The sequence below is a fragment of the Erpetoichthys calabaricus genome, chromosome 1, assembly GCF_900747795.2.
Source record: "Erpetoichthys calabaricus chromosome 1, fErpCal1.3, whole genome shotgun sequence".
NCBI classification, from domain to species: Eukaryota; Metazoa; Chordata; class Cladistia; order Polypteriformes; family Polypteridae; genus Erpetoichthys; species Erpetoichthys calabaricus.
In genome coordinates, this window is record NC_041394.2 from 187,037,421 (window position 1) to 187,060,456 (window position 23,036).

Consider the following 23,036-nt stretch of genomic DNA (forward strand, 5'->3'; position numbering starts at 1 on the left):
AAAGTAAGCTTAAAGTCACAGTAAATGTTATGAAGAATTGGCATTAAGAGTAGAATAACATGTATGCATTACAACAGCCAATGTTTATATTTACATATACAGGTAAAATTCCATTATAACGAATATCTTTACAATGAAATTTTCAATACAATGAAGTATTTTTATGGTCCCGACAGCTTCCCCATATGACACGAGTCTATAGAAATCTCGTTACTACGAAGTACATTCAGCAGATACTTTCATTATAACAAAGTGCACAAAAGACCATGAAATGCCTGAATGAATCATCCACAGAGCAGTTAGTTCTGTGGCCGCAGCTCAGTTGTACACAACGATCCCCAAACAGAAACACTAATTTTTTTTTACTGTATTTTTTTTTTTTTTGCCTTTTTTGTTTCCTGCGGTTTTCAGGAATACCTTTTGCTTATTGCTCGTCAACATTTGAAAAACATCCACTGGAATTTAACTCATTGTCACCCTCCTATAGAAACGGCAGACACAGAAAAACAGTAACAGTTCATATTAGAAAAAAAAACCTTTTATTTTTTGCAGCTCTCGATTATGGCAAAAAGAAAAAAGACGTTGCCAGTGAATTCGGAATTTCGCCATTGACACTGTCAACTTTCTAGAAAGACAGAGCAAAAAAAGTAGAAAAATCTCGGGTTGCAAACGTATGTGAACTGCTGCATTTGAAGACGTCGAAAAAGCCGTTTTTATGTGATTCAGTGATGCTCGTTCAAGAAACACTCCTGTTAATGCGGCACTCATTCAAGAAAATGTGAGGTTTGTAAACTCTTTTGGGACCACCCCCAACTAGACAGCAAGCCGAAGAGCATCTCCGTGTCTGTACAGGGCAACAGCAGGCTCACACATATGCTGCGTCTCTCCGCCAAAGTAAATGGAAAAGATCTCGATGGGTGATGCAAGGTTAGGAGCACGTAAAAGGTGAAAATCCGCGAAGTAGAAACCATATGTTTATATGGTTATTTTTATATTGTCATGCTTGGGTCACAGATTTGCACAGAAACACAGGAGGTTGTAGAGAGGCAGGGACTTTATTCAAACACTGCAAACAAACATTTGTCTCTTTTTCAAAAGTTTAAACTGTGCTCCATGACAAGACAGAGATGACAGTTCCGTCTCACAATTAAAAGAATGCAAACATATCTTCCTCTTCAAAGGAGTGCGCGGCAGAGAATGTCAGAGAGAGAGAAAAAAAGCAAACAATCAAAAATCAATAGGGCTGTTTGACTTTTAAGTATGGGAAGCACCGCCGGACAAAGCAGCTGCAAGTAAGGGAGCATTGTGAAGGTAGTCTTTCAGCATTTTTTAGAGGAGCGTCCGTATCCTCTAGGCCAGTGTATGAACAGCCCCTCTGCTCACACCCCCTCCATCAGGAGCAGAGAATGTCAGAGAGAGTGAGAGAGACAGAGAAAAACAAACAATCAAAAATCAATACGTGCCATTCCAGCTTTTAAGTATGCGAAGCACCGTGCTGGAAGCATGTCGCTTGACAAAGCAGCTGCACGTAAGGGAGCAATGTGAAGATAATCTTTCAGCATTTTTAGACGAGCATCTGTATCGTCTAGGGGTGCGAACAGCCCCCCTGCTCACACCCCCTCCGTCAGGAGCAGAGAATGTCAGAGCAAGAGCGAGAGAGAGAGAGAAAAGAAAACAATCAAAAATCAATATGTGCTGTTTGATCTTTTAAGTATGCGAAGCACCATGCGGGAAGCATAACACTTGACAAAGCAGCCAAATGTAAGCCCAGCAAGGAAGAGAGCAATGTGAAGGTAATCTTTCAGCGTTTTTTGAGGAGCGGCCGTATCCTCTAGGGGTGCGAACAGCCCCCGTGCTCACAATATATTTGAGGAGTTTTATTTAATATGTAATATGCGCTCTGGTTGGGTAGCTTCTCAGCCATCTGCCAATAGCGTCCCTTGTATGAAATCAACTGGGCAAACCAACGGAGGAAGCATGTACCAGATATTAAAAGACCCATTGTCCACAGAAATCCGCGAACCAGCAAAAAATCTGCAATATATATTTAAATATGCTTACATATAAAATCCGCGATAGAGTGAAGCCGCGAAAGACGAAGCACGATATAGCGAGGGATTACTGCATAGCAGAGTGGCAGATCACACTACAATAAATAACTGTGCCGTTATTTAACTGTGCCCCAGCAACAGTCAAACAATTTTCCACAGACACTGCAATCGCGCTTTAGGAAGCACTTCAGCATGTCGTTCCCGTTGGGTGGGGAGTGGGGGGTCTCTAAAGAGTTCAGAAACCTCACAATATGAACAAGAAATAATGATTTGGCTCCTGACTGATAACTGTGCTGCCTACAACATGCTTCCACATTCAGATAATGTTCGCTTTGAATACCTCCCACCCAGTTGCACAGCAGTGGTTCAGCCATTGGATTTGGGCATCATTCGCACCCTGAATGGGTATTATTGCAAGAAAATGCTGAGAAAAATTCTCATCAGCATAACTTGTTGACAGGAGGAGATTAAAAGTAACGTGAAAGAAGCTATTGAAATGATTGCAGGCACCTGGATATAAGTTAAAGAAAGCACTATAGTAACAAATACAGAATCTCATTACAATGAAATATTCGTTACAGCGAAATATTTTGTAGGTCCCTGGGAGTTCGTTATAACGGAATTTTACCTGTATGTGTGTGTGTGTGTGTGTGTATATATATATATATATATATATATATATATATAATATACACAACTCATAATGAAACACAAACACATACACGTAGTTGAAATCTGTAATCCAGTGAGACAATAAAATTGTTGTCCCAATTAATTGAGAAGAAAATGCTGTACATACCTGTGGTATAATTCAGCTTTGGCTGGTTAATAACTTTGCATGCTAATGATGATACTGTCACCTCAGCTCTAGCACACTCCTAATGCCTGATGGAAATTGTAGTCCTTGTTGGTGCAAAATTTTGTGAAAATTGGTTTGTCTGTTTTTGTAAGATTAGTGAAACAAAAAAAAAAACGATATCCAAATGGCTTAAAATATAATTTGTATTTGAATTAAAGTAGCCGCTTCCTACATTAATTCTGGGCATCTTTCTGTTACACTCAATTCTGCCATGGATGTGCACAACTTTCAGAATACGTCTTCGGTGTGCTTTCTGTAAAACTTTTTATAAAGGAAAATATGGTAAATTTGAAATTTTCTAATATTAAAACGAAGTCCTATATATATTTGATTTCTTTAATTAAAGGTCTAGCAATGCTCATTTTAAAGATCAGTAGACAATGCCCATTCATTGAAGAAGTAATTATGTTTAATATGGGCTATGTAGCTGTAACTAATGTGTGATGCATACTGTAACAAGCCTGCTAGAAATGACCCTATGATTTGTAGGTAAAAAGCTCTGTTAAATTCTACAAAGAATGTGGATTAAAGACCACAGGGTTTGTAAATGGATGATGTACATTTCCTTGATTTTGAATTTAATATATTACTTCAAATTCTAACAGAATGTAAAATCACCTTACCTTTTTTGAGATACTTAAACTTTACCATTAACCACTGTAAGAAGACAAGAAACCAAGAAAATTAGGTATCAAACCCATATAATTGAAAAATTAGGCAATTGATATAACAAAACGAGTAGTCTTCCAATACATGAACTGACTTGTATACAAAGAAATAGCGCTTTTATAGAAGGTAGGCAGAAAGAGGTGTGCTTAGAATGTTGAAACTGGAAGTGAGGTCAGTGGTTGAGCTGGAAGTGAGGTCAGTCAAGAATCTGCAGAGGAAGGTGAAAAGGTGTTAGTGAGCACTGCCAACCCTCAGTTCCGGTATTTAGTCAAGCCCATCAACTGCCTCCTTGCCTTCTAATTATGGGTTAACAGACAAAAATACATCTCTAGACAATGCCCAAAAGTTACAGAATAGGGCTAGTTATTGTTTTAATTGCTGGATTGTTATTAGACAGCAATTTTAAAATACTTTGAAATGACTAAGTTAGTTTTTCATCTTAGGCATTATTATGTGACAAATCAGTGAAACTGATCAAGGCCGTTTTATTGTATGTGCACAATGGGTACTGGCCCGGGGGCCCCAGGAGCATAGAGTCTCATGATGTTTCTGATGCCTATGTATGCTTCTGTTTTGTTATCAAAAGAGGGTCCCCAGCATTCTGCTTTGCCTGTGGGCCTATGATGCTGCAGAGACGGCTCTGAGATACTTCTAGTGCAAAACCTGACTTTAAATATGGATTGACTTACGGTGTAACTTTTTTTTATTGTAATACACTCTGACTGAATATGAAAAAATGATTTAGTAGTGTTAAGCAAGAAAAGAATCATAAATTATGTTAAGTGAAATTTTCAATCTCTGATTTTCACCAGTGACAAATCAAAAATTTGTTATTATGGCAGCAGGAAGATTTATTTAAATCCTGTAATACTAAGGTCTAGATGCATTTTAAGGTAATACAATTATTCATAGTGAAAACAGGTATGACAATACTTTTCTGCACTCCTCTGGGATCCTTTTAATGTTTGACAAATGAATGGTACTAGGTTATAAATGACATTACACTGTTTTACAGCTAAATGTATTTTTGTTAAATAGTGAATGCAGTTCTCATTTGTGAAAGTTACCTGAATTAATTAGATTAGTGGATGTGACACAGTCAGCCTTAGATGCATTGTAGACAGTACATGGTGATGTTTTTATGTCTTCAAATATCACCCCTTTTAAATCAATTTAATTTTCTGCATTTGAATAAAAGTATCATGAATTCTAGATGCATTATCTTTTTCTTTTCAGGGTTTTCTATTGCCTGTCTCTCTTATCACAACATAGAAATATGATAGCAAAATGTAAGCCATCACACATTTGAAAGCATTACTAATTAATGTTCACTGTGGACCTTCTAATAGCAATTTCTTTTGTATAATTTTAAGTATGCTAAAAAGGTTTATGATGAAAGCTCAAAAGGATTTGTCCTTTTCACACATGAAATGCACCTTAACCTTCTTATTTCCTTAAATTATCAAATTTATTGTCCTTCTGTGTATTTATTAAATTAGATATTGTTTATTCAAACTAATTAAAATAATTAAGAATTCAGAAGTCCTATTTCTCTTAAAATGCTTATGTTCTCCACCATACTGCAAACACAATAAAAAGGTTTAATTTTTTCTGAAATATGACGTTTGTTTATTATACTGTAAAATTCTTCCTGATTTCATGAAACATTGAAAGTACCACCATTGCTTGGCACCATGATCAGCAAGTATCACTAATTTGTGACAGATCTCTTTCTCTTGGGTGGGGGTCGAATTTTGCTTTGATTTGTTACATTTGTCTTGACTGTGTGGAATGTTTTCTGTTTCTAATTAAAATCTTTATGCTTTAAGTGCTGAGGAACTGGATAAACCTCTAACGCTAACAGAATTACTAGACGCTATAGTCACTACAAAGCGGGAAATCATCAGGCCCTGATGGTTACCCCATAGAGTTTTATAAGAAATTCTCCACTCAGCTAGCTCCACTGTTATTGGCAACATTTACAGAAGCTAGAGACAGCCAAATACTACCTCAAACATTTCGACAAGCATTAATCACCGTCTTTCCTAAACAAAATAAGGACTTGTTACAATGTGCATCATATAGACCAATTTCACTCCTGAATAATGATGTTAAGATACTCTCAAAAATCCTAGCTAGAAGGATGGAGAAAGTGCTGCCCTTGGTAATATCACAAGATCAAACTGGATTTATTAAAGGCCGACACCTATCTTCAAATCTCCGACGCTTGTTTAATGTTATATATTCACCAGCAAAATCAAACACCCCAGAGATATTACTATCATTAGACGCAGAAAAGGCATTTGACATGATCGAATGGAATTACCTTTTCACTGCATTGGAGAAATTTGGGTTTGGCCCGAATATTTGTGCTTGGATCAAACTACTGTATACCAATCCAGAAGCTTCAGTTTGTATTAATAACATTTGCTCAGACTACTTTAAACTAGAACGTGGTACCAGACAAGGATGTCCCTTGTCGCCACTGTTGTTTGCAATCGCTATTGAACCACTGGCGGTTCACTGCCGAAATTCTTATCAGATAAAGGGGATTGTCAGAGAAGGACTGGAACAGAAAATTTCTCTATATGCAGATGATATGGTCTTATATATATCAGACCCAGAAAACACTGTCCCTGCTGTTTTAACAGCACTAACAGAATTTCAAAAGATATCTGGTCTTAGAATTAATCTGAATAAAAGTATACTCTTTCCAGTGAATTCACAAGCATATAATATTAGATTAGACACCCTACCTTTTACCATAGCAGATCAGTTTAAATACCTAGGGGTAAATATCACAAGTAAACATAAAGCTCTTTATCAACAAAATTTTGGCGTCTGTATGGAAAAAATTAAGCAAGACTTGCATAGATGGTCAACCCTTCATCTCACTCTAGCCGGAAGAATTAACATTATTAAGATGAATATCCTTCCTAAACTTCTCTTTTTATTTCAAAACATTTCAATATATATCAATAAATCTTTTTTAAACAGTTAGATTCAATAATAACCTCATTCATTTGGAACTCAAAACACCCACGTATCCGAAGAGCGACCCTACAAAGACCTCAGGCAGAAGGTGGCATGGCTTTACCTAATTTTCAGTTTTATTACTGGGCAGCAAACATACAGGCCATAAAAACCTGGACACAAATAAATGCACATACACAGGCTTGGTCCGCAATAGAAGTAAAATCCTGTAGTACTTCTTTATACTCCCTGCTCTGCTCTCCAATAAATGAAAGTTATCGCAAATATACTAATAACCCAATTGTGCTTTACTCACTCAGAATATGGAACCAAATTAGGAAGCATTTTAAGATGGAAAATCTTTTATCAGTGGCACCTCTGCAAGAGAACCACCTCTTTCAACCTTCGCAAGTATATCCAGTTTTTAATACCTGGAAAAGTTTTGGGATTAAAATGCTCAGAGATCTTTATATAGACAACATATTTACATCTTTTGAACAATTACGTTCAAAATTTAACCTCCCAGCTACACATTTCTTTTACTATCTTCAAATTAGAAATTTTGTTAAACAGAAATTGCCCGATTTCCCCCACCTTGCACCCTCCACAATGCTGGAAAAAATACTGCTCAATTCCGAGGAAACAAACACTATTTCCGCAATATATAAAATCTTATTAGAGTCCCTACCTTTCAAAGATCCAAGAGGACATTGGGAAGAAAATCTCTTAATCAATATATCAGAAAAGGAGTGGAAGGTAGCAAAGCAGAGAATTCACTCGAGTTCTATATGCGCAAAGCATAGAATTATTCAACTAAAAATTATATATCGAGCTCATCTGTCTCGCTTAAAACTGTCCAAAATGTTTCCAGGCCAGGATCCAACCTGCGAGCGCTGCAACCAAGCTCCTGCCTCACTGGGTGACATGTTTTGGGCCTGCACCAAATTAACATCATTTTGGACAAAAATTTTTAAGTGCCTCTCAGACAGCCTTGGTATCACAATCCCTCCTAACCCATTAACAGCTGTGTTCGGTGTTCTTCCAGATGGACTTGAATTGGAGAAGGACAAGCAAACGGTGATTGCATTCACTACACTTTTAGCACGCAGACTTATTTTGTTAAATTGGAAGAATCCTAATTCTCCTCTTATAAGTCAGTGGGAAACCGATGTTTTATATTATTTGAAATTGGAAAAAATCTAATTTTCAGTTAGAGGATCTGTACAACATTTTTTCAAAACATGGCAGGATTTAATCAATATTATTTTAGAATAAGAGAAATAACTATTATTGCATTTAACTCCCTTCTCCATCTCTTTTTTACATAGATATTTACTTCTGCCTTTCTTTTGTTTAATGTTGCCTTATTAAAAAGCCTAAAGCAATTTTCCTTTAGCTAAGCTCTCCTTCTCAGGGGTGGGGTTTGATTAGTCTTCAAATTTGTTGGGTTATAAATTGATCTGTTTGTATGGAATGATTACAAAAAAAAATCAATAAAATAAAAAAATTATAATTAGCAAAAAATGCAACCATTTTTCATGTTTTGAGCATGTGAATTGATAATGGACATGTGAGACAAGTTACATGAGACCTTATTTTCTTTTTGTCATGGACATTTTACACATTGTTTGCCACTGGACAGGATAGGTCACCATTATTTTAATTATATCATTGTAATAAGTTTATGTTTAATATGTCACTGTGCTCTGCACAAAAAATATTTTATAAATCTGCTTCTTCTCACATGTACAGCTAACACAAGGCCAAATTTAGCACACAGGGGCTGAACATTTAGAACTGCTAGGCAAGAATTAGAAGACAAGAAAGAGATAATTACGAAAATGGGCATTGTACTATTTCTGTGTGACAGAGTCAGCATGATATTAGATCTTCTTTTACTTGTTTGGAATGGTATGATTTACCTTATCCATGTGCCTGCACATGGACAAAGGGTATTATAAAACCTTGGAACATTGCCCGGCACACCTTTGAAGCCGATGGACGGATGGAAGATAACAACGTCATCGATCCTGAAAATCCTTGCAGCGCAGCGACGAAAATGGCAGACTCTACACGAGGTCTTGTTATAGCTTCCCATCTGTTATGCCACGTAAACCGTCATTAAAGAAAGCTAAATTATTTTCTCTTATGTGATTTCTTACCACCGTATCACTAAGGGAGGGATATCGCCTCTTTATAATACAGTATATCTATTTAGGTTCGGGTTACTTAAGACATCACATTTGCAAATGAACGTATTTCCAGGGAGCTAGAACCTCTTAGAGGAAAACAGTCATAAACTGCTTCCTTTCATTCTGCATGAAATCTTGAGATTTTCCTGTCACCACTACCAACTACATGGGGTAAGTAATGTATGTATTCAAAAATATTATTTTTGAGTGCCGCATTCCTTTAAGGATTTTCAACGCATGATCATGAGGTCTAACAGTGACCATTTGTTTTTTATTTCAAATATGTGTTTAATCCACTTAACTGTAGCAGGGCCTAAAAATTACTAATTATTAATAATATGTACTGATGTCACCAGCTTACTTTGTTTCCAGCATTACCTTTACTTCCTAGACACTCATTATGAAATGATTGCTCATCCAGTTGCATAGATTGCACCTAAAATAAACTTCAGAGTTCATAAGCAGTGGTAGAAGACTGCAGCTGTGACATATCTGAGTTTCATATTCACATCCTTCTAGATGGTTGGTGTTTCATCAAATGTCTTTACTTTCAGCTTCATTTTGATTATTAGTAAAAGAAAAAAGTTACTATGGGTAATGTCATCTGAATACTGTGGATTTGCTATTACATATGTTTTTTTAAGCCAAACATTTTTAATTCAGTCTGTGTTCCTCTTTATTTTTACAGCGGAGGCAAGCGTTTCATCCACCTTTGGAACACACTATTTAATGTTTATGCCATAATACTGAACTGGGTGTTCATAGAAAGTGACAAGTTAAAGCAGATAAAAATTAAATAGGCAGTTAGAAAATACAGTTGATGATTATAAAACAAAATTAGCCTTCTGTAGGTTGATCATTTTCATTTCCATGTGATATTCTTTCGTTCCTAATACATTACCTAGTCCAATTCAGTATAGATATCCAGCAGGATTTTTTTTTCCCATTGAGATCTGATGTGTTTTCAAAGTGGTCCTTTAATTTTTTGAGCAGCATGGTCCAATCACAATCTCAAGATAAAGGATTTAATTCATGTCTGTCAGAATAACAAGTAAAATACATGTAAGAAAAATATAGAAATGTAAGAAAATTTCAAATAAAACAGGTGTTTTACCTGTTCTTCTGTAATGCATTTTTGAAGATACATTATATGTCACCTTCAAGTTATGAGTCATGGACCCACACGCCCATGATAAAATGCTAAATATAAACACTTCATCTTAAGAAGAAATACTTTGAGATAGAAGGTCAGTTTGTCATATGCTGTTTAATTTTGTGTTCAAATTTATATTATGCACTTTTAAAATACATTGTAGATCTTCTTGCAGTATAGCAGTGAGAATTTTTTCTTTTTTTTTTTTTTTTGAAGTATTTTCAATTATTTATGTAACTTGGTAGAAGTCTTATGTTTGAACAACATATTTAAATCTGAATATTTCTTTAAAGTTGTTTAGTACAAAAAGCAGTCCTGTTTGTTGCTGAGCAACAAGATGAATTTAATGTCAGCAGCACAGCAAAATCATTGACTGAGGAATGCTGTGAGATAGTTTTTCATCACTCCTGATTAATTGTGAGATACAAGACTCCAGTTTAATATTTATATTTATTTATTCCCATTCTTGAAGAGCCTAGTGATTTTAATTTGTCAGATTTTCTTATTCAGTACAAAGATGATTGCCCATTAGCTATGCATTTTGATGTATGGTACTTTGTCTTTTTCTTTATTCTGTTGTGTTTACAATTGTAATGAGTAAAATCCAAAATATATGACCTATTACTTATATTTTAAATAACGATGAATGCTGTGGTATTGCGGGACAAATTCCCAGTCCATGGGGCCCTAGGCCTGAGAGGACATCGGGCCAACTTTTCCTAGTCCCTGGTTCTGGCCAGAACCAACCTATAGATATTTTGAAAAAATTACATTATTCAACTAAATTTATATATTTATTTGTATTTATAGGACATTAAACACAATCTAGTAACTTCATTATAGCTGATTACATAGCACGTACCATGTAACTTACACAACAATAGTTGTGCTGGGTTTAACAAGCTTTACATGAAGAGCTGGCAACTGGAGAAATAACAGTAGCCTAAATATGTTTTGCCAGAATATATGGAGAACGGGCACTATTATGTAAAACTACATACCTTCTTAACATCCTTTGTGTGCAATACTGCACCCAGCAACAAATGGAATCCTTGAAGCCCGCTGGATAACAATTGGTAACACAGATAATCTTTTTTTGCCATGTTAAGTAATTATCTCAGACACAATTTTTTCGATCATGAAAGTAATAGGTGAAATTACAGATTGGATTGCTCTTGCCTTTGTTTAAGTTGAGAAAACACTAAGAAAGATTACCAACAATACTTCTGTTACTAGAAATAAGTAAAGAGTAAGGTTTTATATAAAACGTTTGACAGCAAGTAAAAAATTAAAAGAAAGATATAGCAATGATATAGCAAGTTTATAACAAATAAGATGAATATTCTTAATATGGAAATGTAAGCATCAATCATAGAAAAGATTCTTTGATACATGTACTGTATGTCAAACTTCAAAATATTCTATCAGGAAAAAAATGCATGCAGAAAACATTGATATATGTCACTATTGCTCAACTTTTTTAGCTTCATTTGTGTTTTCTCTTCTTCCCTCATCCATTATAATCAACATTATATTTTTTGTTTTATACAATTATATTTTTAGTTACATTTATTTAGCTAACACTTAAAATAACAGAGAAATATCAATAGTGCTATTGCTGATTGTGACATAAGATGAAAGGTATTGGTCCCTCTTGTAGTGACCCTCCACATCCAAAATAATGCTTGGGAGGTAGCAGGAAAAGAGTTATTGGTTGACAAAATAACCAAGTGATGGTTACACAAAAGGGAGTGAAGGGGAAAAGTTGTCTCTCTTGGATCTAATAAATGAATCTTGGATCCCTGTACCCCGTTGTGGGTGGCTCAGCCACTGCAACTCAAAGTGTCATTAATAGACTGAGTTTCTTACTTTTTATCTTCCTTCCTCTTTCTCATTCTAGCATTACCATTACCTCTTCCTGTAGCTGAGCCTTCACTCTAATTCACATTCTGACTCTAGTCTCTATATTACTTCTGGTTGGACACAACCAAGTTTTTCCTCCGAAACAGCATTTTGTTGTTTAAAGAAGATTTGGCAAATCAGTTCTAATGCATTTCGCATGTAATGTTAGTGAATTTTGAAGTGATTGCTTAGACCAGGGGTCCTCAATCATGGTCCTAGAGGGCCGCAATGGCTACAAGTTTTCATTCCGGCCAGTGTCCTAATTAGAACTCAGTCCTTGCTGATAATGAAAGTTGGTATTTAACTATGTTAGGGCCTTTTTTTATCAAAGACAAATTTTAGTTACTTTGTAGATCAGAGGTCCTCAGTTAGAGTCCTGGCTGCAGGTTTTCACTTTAACCAATTTCTTAATTAGAACCATTTTATTTACTACTAAAGCAATACGTTTTTTGGACTTAATTTTAGTTCCCTTGCCTGCTACCATTCAGAACCCTTAATTGCCAATTTTAGATTTTAGCAGCCGCATTTAAGTTTTTAATAGTTGCCTGTTTTCTTAATCAGACATTAGTTAATAATGAGCTGCAGATAACCAATAAACTAGCAGCTCTCCAGCTAACATGCTTACCATGAAGTATCTGTGATAAAAAATGTTTAGAAATGAATGAGAGGGGAGTTGGAAGGACCATTAAGTTTATATCTATTCTGGTCCACAAAACACATGGATAATGTTCTCACAGAAGGTACTCTATAGTGCTATTAAAATTGCTCATGGATGAATGCAAGCATTAACAAGCTAAATAGTTCAATACCAAGTTTCATTATCGTCATGGACTGCTTTCTAATTAGGAAACTAGTTGGAATAAAAACCTGCAGCCACTACGGCCCTCCAGGACTGTGACTGAGGACCCCTGGCTTAGACCTTCAGTCTGTTAATTCTGCCTTATTAGGAGTTGGGAGGAACTGGGTAAGGCTCAGTAAATTCTATAGTGTAGTCACACCTATGGGCTGAACTGAGGGAGGTGACAGTAGGCACTAGTGAAAAGAAAGATAAGTCATACAAAAGCCTTTAATTTGACTATTGACTATTGCTTTGGCTTCAGTAAACCTGCAGAGTTTTCAAACTATAGACTTAGTAAGTAAATTGGTTGATTATGAGACCTTTTCTGAGTATGCTGTTTTTTAACATAACATTCTCAAACATACAAACTCTAATCCAACACTAGAATTGACTATAGCCTATGAAAGAAAAATCAGTCACTGGAAAGAATCAATCTTGGATTGGGTGCCAGTCCATCAGAAAGTACTTTGACACACATGAGCACTACCACTCAAATTAGATAAGCACCATGTAGAATCAGTAATTATTCAAACTTGTTTCTGTTTGGGATTTGGAATGAAAACCCAAGTCTCTACAAAAACATCTACACCAACAAGTGGAGATCACAAAAACTTGGGAAAGATTAACTAGGATTCAAAGTCAGGAAGTCATATCTGTGCAGGAGCAGAGTTACCCACTGCACTATTAAACCATTTCATATACCTTTTATATGTTCAAATTAGGCTTAAATCCTAGTTATACAACTTGGGGTGTATTTGTTTTTTAACTTTATCATTTTTTGTTTTTCTTTATTTTTAGGCATTAGCACCTATGGCATGAGGGTTTCCTGTAACTGAGACAATGGCTTAGCAATCCTTCAACACATGTAAGTGGTCTGCAAGTCATTATTCCTTTAAAAACAGAAAGTAGTGTCTCTTTCGTGTTATAAAAATCATATCTTTAATAGTGTGCTTTGACTTGCTGTGTTTATTTACACATATTTATTTAGAAAAAAGTGTGTGTGTGTGTGTGTGTACAGGTATATGTATATATATATATATATATATATATATATATTGTAGCAGTTGATGCTCGCCTCCACCTCTCGAACCCTCAGGTACCACTCTGATGACCAGGTGAATGTATAATAATATTTTATTATATTATACTGTGCACAAAGCACCCTCCACTCCACACTCATTAAACACAATAAACTCTCTATAATAACTCTCCTCCTCGCCCAGACACGTCGCCACCCTACCTCCCAGCTCAGCTCAATGTTCTGGGCTTCCCAGAGTCCTTTTATAGCCCCTGACCCGGAAGTGGCTCCAAGCCAAACCCACAAGTCCGTTTTCCTTCCGGGTCAGGGCAAAGTCCTTTTTCTTCATCCCGGGAGCACATCACTTCTTCCAGTCACGTGACTGAGATGCACTCCCGGGTTATAGGGCATGCCAGAGCCCACTAGCCCCCCTACAGCGACTCCTGGCGGCCCCCAAGGTATCCAGCAGGGCTGTGTCAAAACACTACAAAGTCCATGAGGCCCTGCTGGAACTCGGGGCACAAATATGCTGTCCGGAGGGCTCCTCCTAGCGGCCTGGGGGTGACGACCGGAGTCCATAGCTGGTCGTCTGTCACAATATATATATATATATATATATATATATATATATATATATATATATATATATATATATATTTATTCTTCAGTTAAAAATCTGCATTGGAAATGTATTGTTACGCCTAACAGTTCACATTAAAATACTGAACAGATAAATATCTGTACAAATCTTTTGTCCTGTAGAAAATTATGACTTTCAAGGGGATTGAATACTTTTGCATGCCACTGTATATTTGTGTATATGTGTTTGTCTGTGTGTGTGTGTGTGTGTGTGTGTTTCCTTCTGTACTGGACAGCAGTAAATCTAATATGAAGAAAGAAAAAATAATAACAATAAAGAATAGATACACTTTTCTTCTTTTAATATAGGTTTACTCTCATAATAATAATATTTTGAAGGAAGCTCTTACCAAAGCCCAAAGCACTTGTAGGTTCCTGGCAGTCAGCTCAGTTCCTTCAGGATTTTGGGAGGCATTTTCCCATAGGCATTAGCAATGTCTTCCATTTGTTTGTAGGTGAGCTTCCATTTTCAGTGCAGTTTCCAGAGATTTGTATTTTTCTCACAATCTTTCATTCCAAAATAAGAAAATGCAATTTCCAAACATGGGATCTTTTGCTAGTGCAGTTCAGTTTTAAATAGCACACAGTAACTGCTGATCATAAATTAAACAAGGGCACACCATCTCTCCTTTAATGGCCTGCCTAAACTGCTCCATTTGTCTCTCCTTATAACTATTTCTCCTTTGTCTAGTTAGCTTGCTTACATGCTTCATCTGTGTCTATTTATGACCTCAGTTACCCATCCTGTGTAAAATAATGTAATGTGGAATAAAGTTCACAGATTATAGCTGCACAGATCTTTGACTACAGTAGGCCTATGAGTGTACTCTGCTGAGGACAGTTATCTTGTCCAGGGATCTTTCCTACTTTGCTTTCAGTGCTGCAGGGATAGGCTTAATCTTTGTATCACCCTGAAAAACATGTTTGAAAGTGTTATGTAGTCTATTTATTGAATAATTCTGTCTGTTCTTCATGAACTCTCCTTCCCGTTTAGAATAACCTTGTCATAATTAAGGCAATGACACCCTAATCGACCATTAAAAGTTGAGTCAAATTTACAAAATACATACAGTCCTCAGATCCCTCAGGCAATATAAATGTTTGTGCATCCATTCTTTTTCTGTACAACCCTATTTTAGTTGCAGGATCAGAGCATATCCCGGCAGCATTTGGCATAAAGAAGCAACCAAATCTAAATACTCAGACAGGACCAGTTTAGCCAGTCAAGTGCCTTTCTTGACAATAAAGTTAAATCTATTTAGGCTTTCTGTGGAAGTTTAGGAATGGTGAAAATTTTCTGTCCCCTTCTTTCTGATTTTCATTGCTAGGCTGTCACATAGCATTCTGAATTTGGGGAAATGAGATTTCCAGCTTTACTTTATGTCATTGATGTTATCTTTTTAGCCTTACCTTGGTCTAAATTTTTGTGGTTTAAACTCGTGTTTGCAAGAAATTATGAAGTTCTTAGTACAGGAATCATTATTTCCAAATCCGAGGTCATGGCTCTCTCCTGGATAAAGAGTGGTTGCTCTCTAGATTAGAAGTTGGTCCCAATAGAGGGCTTTATTTTCCATTGGATCTTTTAGAATGAAACCACAGGGGATTGTGAGATTGACTAATGGATTGGTTCAGCTATCTCAGTACTATAGCCATTGTGCCAGTCAATGCTGGTAAATTTTGAAAAAGCTACTTATTTGCAAGCCAATATATAGAATGTCCATATTCTCACCTATGATCAGAAGCTTCTGGAAGTAACTAAAAGAATGTGACAGAGGATAAAAGCACCTTATTGTACTGTTTATGACAAAGTGAGAATGTCCACAATCTAGGAGCAAGTAGAGCGGCTCTGGCTCCAGGTTTACGGGGATTAGGTAGCTTGAGTGAGGATGCTCCTTGGCTTTTTCCCATGTATTTTTACTTTACTAAGTCACTGGGAAATGATAATGGGGTGCTGGGGATGTTTAATCTTTAAGAAAGCCTGGGTGGTGCTGGGAATGCTCAGGACAAAGATTAAAATGAGAAGCAGAGAAGTCAGATCTACACTTTTAATCAATACATATATATTTTTTGTTTTTAAGTTGCTTTTCCTGATAGAGACTGCAAATCTAAAATGATAGTGATTTTCCTTGATATTTTATAAAGTCGGAATGATTACAACTTTAAGATTTAAGCTGTTTTTTGCTATACGTTTTTGCATGGTTTTTAAAATTGTATTATGTCTGCTAAGCAAATCTTGAACTTAGAATTCATTTTTTATCATTTCTAATCCAGAAAACTCAAATTATTTATTGTATAGAGTATGAGAATTGGTACATTATATGAGTTTTAATAAAACAAATTATTGTATGGGAAAATCTCATATACATTTATATTGCTCAGTGCAGCATGGTGTTCTGAACTCTGCTGCCTTTCTTGTATAGCTAAAATTGTTATCTCTATGGTAGAAATATACATCTGTGATGGAATAGAAACTAAAATTAAGCCTTATGTTAAAATTTACACATTTGAAAGAAAAACACATTTTGATAGTAAATTTGTTTGTTTTTTTTTTTTATGAGCAGAATTGTTTTGCTATTGTGTGCAAAAATTGTTGTGATCTGCTTATACAATAAGTCTTTTCACATCCTGGGCCTTTTATCATCACCTCTCAACATAAGTGGTATAGTCTGCACTGTTGTTAAAGTGCTGATTTTCACTCAGCACTATTTGTTTAGCTAAAGTATAACAGACCTAATGTGTTCACCTAATGATGGTGAGGTGCCATTGTCTGCAACCCATAATACAGTATATGATTGAAAAGGTTTAGTTGTCTTTGATTATGAAACTGTACCATCAAACAAATGTTATGTTGTCAGGGTTCTTTTTATGTCATGTATAATGTATTTGGTCCTGATATACACTTACTTATAAGGTGGAGGCTGGAACATGACTTGACTGAGACTGGCAGCCCTTTCTAGTATTTTACTGCAATAAACTGAGTTTACATATCGAACCAATGAAATTTGTTTCTGACATTGCTACCTGTTCCCACTGCTATTTGCTGTTAGCCCTGTCATATACTATAAAATTTAAGGAACACAAAAATAAGGCTCTTTCCCACCACATTAACTTTTTTTTCAGGATCGGTGACTTCCTGTATGATGTAGGCCCTGTGCCATTTGTGGTCCCTGGCCTCTTTCGTGTGTTGTGTTTCCACCGCACAACAGGAACTGACTGTAACCTTTATGCATAATATTTGACATGCAAAGAAGGGTAATGCAGTGTGAAGTGTGGTGCAATCAGGAGTTCATGAAGTTATTGTGACTTCGTGGGATAGATTATAGCTTCAGTGTGGTGCATGGCGCAGCACAAAAAGGACAAGTCTATCAAGAGTGAATGTGGTGCAAAGTCCAGTGCTCAATCTTCACTGATAATTCCCCAAAGTCCAAACTACTAACAGATCTGTAAGATGGCACCAGTGTTTGAGGTCAACCAATTGGTACAATTCATCACCCAAGTCCAAACCCACAAAAAAGTACCAGGAACTACCTGCTAGAAGATACAAATAGCTCGAAGTCCTTCAGTGGGAATACTACAAAAATTCATGAGTTTGTAAAAAGTCCCTGGTTACTGGAAAAAATTCCTGCAGTGGGAAAGCACCTATAGATAGACACCTTAGCCTGCGAGACTCAATAGCCAGTCTATTAGTTTTGATTGCTTAGGCTGGTATGTGTTTCACACATTTGACTATGTCAATCAATAGGCAATGTGTTAAAGTGGCCCTTGCATCTACAGAATATATTTTTTCCCACAAATTATTGATTCTTCTGTATGTCAGACAATAAATGCACCGGCTTTGACCATATTTCACATACTTTGTATAAAGCAAGAACTGTACAGGAATTTCTTATTCATGACTAACTTAAAACAAACATAGATTAAAATCTAATTTTACTGAAAGGACAATCAAAATCAAAAGCCTGCTTATTGTTGTATACTATGAATATTTGATGCTTTAAACTAAAAACCTATGTATGTGCTATTTAATATTTTATGGTTAGCGCCATACCTGCTAAAATTGTTATTTCCATATCATCTCTAGGCTACAGTCTCATGTCATGAAAGCAAATATTCTCTAGAATAGTACACGTCTCCTTAGGTGACTGTCTTTGAGATTTTTTGATGGATTTCTTGATTAATGATTTTAAAATGAAAAGGTCTCTTACTCATGCTCCAAGTTCTTTTTAAAACCTCAAATATTTGTAGAGTTAATCATTTCAATTTATTTTTGTACAGTTCTAGTCACTGAAAACAGACGTAGAGTGCTTAGATAGATTCAAAAGTATAAATCAGTAACAGAGTATTTTTTCTTGCATATCCAGTAAATAGTTATAAACTGTTCCCCAATTATCACAGGAGCTGAAAAAATAGTAATTGCAACAAAAATCATGTGAATAGAATATATTTACAAGTTGACAATATACAGTAGAAGAGGAAAATAATATTGGAGAAAGCTGAACCCAGCTTGGCACAGTCCTGTGGAATAAGCACATTTGCAGTCTAGCTTAGGTTATATTCTGAAAACTGCTGAAATAAGTCAAGGAATGTTATACCCCAAATGTATATTGTACTAGCAAGACTACATCTAATAAAGTTTGTAGTTTTGGTCACCACACCACTAAAAAACACAAAACAGCACTAGAGGCTGTGCAGATTGGTGCAATGAAATACGTGTTAGGAGTAGAGGGCATGTCTTAACGTTTAGAGACGTACTCAGCTGTGTGAGGACATAATCCATGTCTTTAAAATTCTGTAAGACATTAGTAAAGTTAATATGTAAGAACTATTTCATTTTAACTGTGAATCTCATTCTCGATAACCAGATATTAAGGGAAAGTGTCTTTAAGACTGAACTTGGGAAGCACCTCTTTACACAGAGAGTCACTGAAATCTGGAACAGTCTTGTAGTATTACTAGGGGTAGTATTTTGTCCTCCTAGGAGATACTAATGGGGTATTTTGGCATGCACAGAGTACAGTGAAATTTATACTTTCATGTCAACATGCAACATTCTGCCCCTCATCAGCACTATGATAAACAAGAATGTAGTAAAATATCTATTTTAATTACAAGAAATCACAAATATGATTACTCAATGTCCTTCTTACTCCTATTTCTATATTCCACTCTTGTCATAGTGATGACATTTGGTTCATTTGAATGAACCAATCCTAAGAGACTCCAGCAATGATGTATAAAAGTCTGTGAGTAACTCTGCGGGTAGCATGTTGATATCACTATACAAATATACTGTACTGAGTCATTCTACTGAAACAAAAACAATGACAACTTTTAATAATTATCTGGATGAGATGCTTTTTGGGACAACTTAGCAATTAACTAACCAAAGAGCTTGAGGGAATGAATGGTCTGCTCTCATTTGTTAAAAGTCTTATATTCGTATAGGCCAATTGCCATATACAATATATTTTGTGTGTATAAATGGCCCTGTAATACAATAGTCTGGTGCAGTATCTCATCATTGATGCCAAAACACTCTGATATTTCATTGCATGCCAAGAACTAATTGACTGATTAAGGTGTAAGTGGCAACAAAAGTAAGAGAATGGGAAGGATTTTGTAAAAAGAAAAAAAAAGTTCCATAGTTGTCATTAAGACAAGGATCAACTGATTTTCTTTTTCTTTTTTGTAGTTTAACCAGCCTACTTAATCAGCAGCTCTAATAGTGCACTTATACCAAAGAAATTAGTCTATCTAGAATTAAATAATGAGATAAATATGGAAGCACTCACTGTAACATCAGAACAGTTGCAAGTTTAGTTGACCTGTGACTATAGAATCTAACATTTTTAATTGTCTCCCTTGTCCTTAGAATCTTTAGTAGGGCTGCGTCTTGTGATTGCTATGTCCACTTTGGAATGAACGTCATATTAATAGCTTCTTTTAACTAAAGTGAATAGAAGCTATGTTTAGCTCTGCCGCTGAGAAGGAGAATTCTGGTAACTAATGTCGAAAGACACATTATATGGTCATAATTCTCATCTCTGGTAATAACCCATACAGCACAATTTTAAATGTACTGCAGGCTGGAAATTTAGCATTGCACTAGTCAGTTCTACTGTGATAATGCAACATTTAATGTTTCTAAAGATTTTGTAGAGGGAACATACATTTTTTTCCTATATTATTTGGAAAAATCATTCATTAGTGCAGTCATTTGAATACTAAAAACAGATCATTGTCAAATAAAATGTTCTATGTGTAGTTTTACCCATATTACAGTTCAGGCTGTTTGTGTTTAATGTAAGCAGTATCTTATAGCCGTCTATGGAATTTACAACCTATAATGTATCTGTTTTTCTCAGATATATGAACAAATTGGTTAAAACTCATCCTAAGTTTTTATTTGTTGAAAAGGTTAAATATACAATAGCAAAAAACTGCATTAAATCTGATGAAGGAGTATAGCTGAGCACTATCTATGAAGGGTATGGTGATCCCTGAGGAATATTATATCTAGGTTTGTGCTGTAATGATGCAGTACTGCCTTCACATTTCTGTACATATTGAAAACAATTTATTTGGTAGGTATGAACTGAATTTCCTAAGAAAAGTGTCTGACATCCATGGCTTTTCTGAACAATTTTAATCCAATGGGTTTAATGTAATTTCCAGCCCTGTGTAACAGAATGCTTTGGTCAATAATATCAAAATCTGCAAATAAATCTAACAGCAAATGATTTTAGGATTTTCTGCATTCGAGCATGTTAGTTTATATGTTCAATATCATTTTACTTCTGCTTCTGTACTATTACCAGGCCTCTGTAATATGAGAGATTAACAAATGTAACAAATACATTTAAGATTTTAGCGTGATACAGTCCTAAGGAAATGAATCAAAATATATTCTTATTTGGGATTAGTTTGTGTTAGTTTAAGAATATTGATTTTATTTTTCTATGAAGATTGATAGTTGAGGCTAGATAAATACTTAAAGCAATAAGTAAGCTAATACCCAAATGTTTAATTTGTTTATTATTGTTCTTTATTGATTATTGTGGAAGTAACAACTATTGCCCAGAAACATTTAACTTTATCTCTTGGTCATATGGACTTACACAATATAAGGAATCATAATATCCTAGTAAACAACACTAGAGAGTTCTATAACCTTCTTTCTTTAACAATGCTTATGCTTGTTCCTATCTTCTCATAAGCTCTTTTATAGTGAAATGTGCACTCCACTGCCCACTGTCTTCCTAAATACAGAGGCAAAGTTTAAAATTGTTTGCTTAAGTAATCACTTTATTGCTGGTATATATGAAGTATGTATAGTCATGGGGTGTTGAGATGCCAAGCAGGTGCCTGGATGAGTTCATACAAGGGGACATGAGAGTATTCTTATATGCCAGTGTGTGTAAACATTAAACAATGGGTTGTTAACACAATAGAATTGTAAGGAGGTCTTATAAAGATTGGCAGCACCCATTGGACTGCTTTACTCTGTGTACTGTGGTAAAGATGTGCCACTGTGTGTGTAGGCAGCTACTAGATGGTTTCGTTTTTGCAGAGATTTTTGGAATGACCAAGAAGTAATTAGACCAGGTGACTTTAGCTAATTGTCCTAATTACACAAAAGGTGTCCCTGAATATGTGGTGTTTGGGGCAGCAGCATTCTCTCCTACATAGAACAAATGAAGCTCCATGTTTTTTGGGTGGGTTGTGCTTGTGCCACCAGGCAGTGCATAATCTTTGGACTGTGTTTTAGGTTTCTGGAGTACAGAGAAACCTGGTTCTACACGAGGTCTATTCACACATGTTCTCTTTGACACTCATACTAGGCCAGTTTAGAATTGGTAGTAACACTTTAGTCTAGATACCGCAAAAATGTATCACTTCCTCATATACTGTTATGTAATATGACCTAAACAAAGGCTTCTTTTCCTCTTAACTTTTACAAAGCATTAGCAAAGTGGTTATTCATCCTTGTGCAGTGTGGCCTTTGATATTGGTAATTCTGTAACACAAGTAATTTTAATTTTACCAATTAAAAGGTGAGATCTTTATTTTTCTCCTTGCCTTTTGAAGACAATTGGCCAAACCCAACATGATAACCAGAGAAGCAGTTGAGAATTTTTTTAAATAATTTTGCTAAAAACCATAGAAACAAAACCATAAAACATTATGGAATCTCTGTTTTAGTTTGGGAAAATGGTTCAAAGGTTTTAACAGAAAATAAGCAGGCAGGAATCAGAGAGGAAAGGTCCAATACTTCAATTTTGTTTACTTGTTCAGATATAATATCAGTTACATACAATATAATAGCAATATACATGCAGATATAGGATTGTACAGTTGACTTACAGTAATACAGATGTATGAATTATACTATTGACTTACAGTAATATCAAAGAAAAACCCAGAGCCATCATCCTAGACCAGTAGACTGAGGGAGCCCGCGTGTCAGTCTCGTCAGAGAATCAACTCGTGAGCCTGGTCCAATACCAGGCGGTGTGCACATTCCCCACGGTTGAGCTTCCAAAGAAACTGAGGGCGGAACCTTCCCTTATATACTAATTGAGTGTCCTTGCCCAAAATGGCTTACGTGTAAGCAGTGTATACAGAAGTGATCAATTTCTGCACAACCCTTCCCACGGGACACTTATGTTTTATCTCTACTAAGCCTAAAACAACCCTTCTTAGAGACAGAAAAACAACTTACAGAAAAACATCTTGCATTAA

At 35.7% G+C, this 23,036-nt stretch overlaps 1 protein-coding gene across 1 annotated transcript in view; it reads left to right on the plus strand.

The window, feature by feature from the left end:
- The window catches only part of cracr2aa (calcium release activated channel regulator 2Aa), a 236,686-nt gene that overhangs the window by 87,476 nt on the left and 126,174 nt on the right, over positions 1-23,036 (plus strand). The window contains exon 2 of the mRNA XM_051922934.1: positions 13,436-13,502. The gene's annotated coding sequence lies outside the window, so the exon portion shown is untranslated. The remainder of the gene's footprint in view (positions 1-13,435; positions 13,503-23,036) is intronic.